General features: G+C 50.8%; 1 protein-coding gene across 5 annotated transcripts in view; it reads right to left on the reverse strand.

Moving 5' to 3' along the window:
- The window catches only part of CACNA1H (calcium voltage-gated channel subunit alpha1 H), a 605,989-nt gene that overhangs the window by 32,741 nt on the left and 570,144 nt on the right, over positions 1-3,104 (reverse strand). The window lies entirely within an intron of this gene.

Raw genomic sequence — 3,104 nt, forward strand, 5'->3', positions numbered from 1 at the left:
ATACACCCTATTATTACGTTTTTTGCAAAAAGATAACGGGGGGGGGGGGATGCTGATGGAGGGGAGGGAGGGAGCTTGGGTGCTCTGGTTTTGCAAGGTCTACTTGGAAATCGGGTGATGCTGCTTTAGGGTGGTTTTTCTCCAGCAGGGATGGAGGATTGTGGCCAGGAACATGCCCATTGCCAAGCCTCTGTGTTTATCGAGCTTCCTAGGTGTCGCGGCGAGGAGTGCCACAAAGGGCCCTTGCAGGAGGGATGGGGGCTCTTTCATTCTGCTCCATCATTTCATTTTGCACAAAGTGTTGTCAGCAATACTGCAGTAGCACCCAGGAGGTCAAGTCAAGGACCAGGTACCCATCATCTTACGTGCTGTACGGAGAAAGGACAGAACCTGACCCTAAAAGCATGCAGTGTAAGCAGAGGGGGCCCGAGATGCTGCCCTGCATTGTCATCTCATAGCCCACTGGCTTCAGGAGGCCAGGACCCCAGAGGCCAGCCCAAGCTGATCTGCACTGAGGATTTTGCCTTCCTCTGCTCCCAGGGGCAACACTAACTTTTGCTGCGGACGCTTTCTTCTCCCCAAGCAACTGTCCTAGATAGCACATCCAAAGGATGTGATGTCGTCTTTGCTGTGAATGGAAGAAGTCTCACTTCATCACGCAGACAAAGTGGGCTGCATCAAGTACCAGCCTGATCCCGTCCCCCTCCATCCATTTGGCAGCATGAGATCTAGACAATACTTCAAGCTATGTGGACACGAGGCAAAATGTATAAATTGGCTCTCCAACATCAGCGGCTACCGGGCTTCTCGGCAAACACTTTCCCTCCTTACTGCTCCACAATATGGTTTGTCTCTTATTCCCTCAATTGTGGTTCATTATCCTGATTTTTTAAATTTTTAAATTTTTTTTTACAGAGCACATTTCCCAGAAGGGACCATTTCACTGCAATAAAGTGAGCGCCTTTATACTGTTTTCCTCACAATTTAATACCCTAATGAATGGAAATTGCAAACACAATATGTCCCTCCTTCCATAAAACACAGGCTCATTACATTTTCATTAGGACAGGCTGCAATTCTTCTTGCTGTGTTTCATTATTAGTCCTTTATTTCTGAAGCACATACAAAAAAAACCCCAAACCCAAAAACCCCCCAAAGCCCCAAACAGCCAATAGGCACAGGGAGGGAGCTGGAGTTACTTGCAGCTGCCATGGACGAGAAAATAAAATATTTCCCAATAAAAGTCAGGAAGGGGAAGTGGGCTGCTGTCTGGTTGGCGTTTTGGGTGCTGGCCACAGCTGGGATTGAGGCTTTTCCCAATCTCTAACCACACACAGCAAGTCCTGATTGCACGGGGCTGCCAAAAGTAGCGCGAGCGCTCATGGAGCAAGGAGTCAGAGCAGCAGAAGGTGCCTGTGCAAGGGCTTTGCACGGCACGGGGGGGTTGGTTTGGAGGCTGAGCGTGAGTAAGACAAAGACAAAGAGGCAGATGGATTTCCTTTCAGGTGGCTGGAGTTTTGGTGACTAAAAACAAACCGTTTTGGGTGGAAGGGAACAATTTTGTTTTGGGCATTTTTTAATAAAAGCAAAGGGGCAGTTGTGGCAGCATCACTCCTCTGAGACCTCATTCGGGTTCAAATCCACCGGCTGCCCAGCTCAAAGCAGGGATGTGAACCATCATTTTCCAGGTCCCACGACAGTGCCCGAACCACGCAGAGGGGCGGGATTTTGAAGTGGCCCGTCCTTATGTTGAAGCACAGCAGTGGGGGGTCTTCTGCCCCAAGGAGGGGTGGGTATTACAGCTGCCAGGGAACCACAAGCTACCTTTTCAATGCTGCCCACAGCACAGCGAGCTGCTCAAGTATGAATATCATGCAAAGGAAGCTAAGGCAAGCTAGCCTAGTGATTCAAGCACTGAACTGGAACCGAGGTCTAGGTTCTGCTCCATACTCTATACAGGCTGGGGCAAATCGCTTCCCTCAGTGTTCCCACCTGTAAAATGGGGCTATAGCAACATTTCTTTTGCCTGTCTAGGCTGGAAAGGGCTGGCTCTTGCTACACGTGTGTACAGCATCTGGTGGCTAGGAGCTCCAGGTTTCTTATGACTAGTCAGCGATATAGTGGAAACTGGACTGCTCACGGGGTGAGGTTCCTTGGCTCCTCTGAAGATGAGGGTTTGATAAACACCCAGGGGTGTATACAGAGCTGCAGCAAACAGCGCAGTGGCTCCTTCTCCATGAAAGAGCCCGCTACAAATTAAGCAGGTTGTGAAACATGATACGAATAATCCTGGTTCTACCATAGGAGTATCGCTCCCTGGTGTGAATGATCATGTTTCCCCTGGAAACTAGTTATAACTAGAGCCAGGAGTTAAAAAACCTGGGATCTTTTCCCAGCGGTGGCAGCAATTGTGGAGTCACCTTGGGCAAGCGACTTCCCCCTTGCCGCAGTTTCCCTGTCTGTAAGAATAGGGGTATGCAGAGTGAGGCTGCAGGACCATGGCAATCTATGGATGCAAAGCCTTGCCAGGCTGCAGACGACTGTTGCTGCTGCTTTTGGAGTCACAGGCATTGCACAACTTCCAGAAGCTCTTATTATTTCTTATAAATCCTGCAGCCCGGCTGAGGTTTTCAGTCCCGGCGTTTGCCGGGGGTGCAACTCATTAAAACCCATCTGAAGATGATTAGCCTCTCCCCTGCACTCCAGCGGCTGCAGAAGGAGCCGCCCTGCAGAAGCTTTGTTATACAATACCAAGCGCAGCCCTGACCCAGAGCTTCAAAGGCTTTCGGAGCAGTGTGTGTGGGAATGCCGAGCCACAGCTGTGAGACCCCCCGGGACGATCTGTCCCCTGGGCCTTCCAAATAGCAAATGTGATGGTGCCGTAGACGGGGCCATGGGAGAGTTCGTGGTTATGATCTGCTGGAGGCTGAGGCATGCCTGATAGCATGTCGACAATGCCCCTGGATGGGTGGTTCCTGCAGGGACTGAAGCAGGTCGCAGGCCTCTGAGAGCACGGAGCTAGAACGTATGGCTCTGTGGGTGCAAAGCCACTAATCGCCCCCCATGAGTACGGTGACCCACTAATCAACCTCCATGGGTACGGT

The sequence above is a fragment of the Gavialis gangeticus genome, unplaced genomic scaffold (assembly GCF_001723915.1).
Source record: "Gavialis gangeticus isolate Ggan-Ray unplaced genomic scaffold, GavGan_comp1, whole genome shotgun sequence".
In the NCBI taxonomy this organism is placed as follows: Eukaryota; Metazoa; Chordata; order Crocodylia; family Gavialidae; genus Gavialis; species Gavialis gangeticus.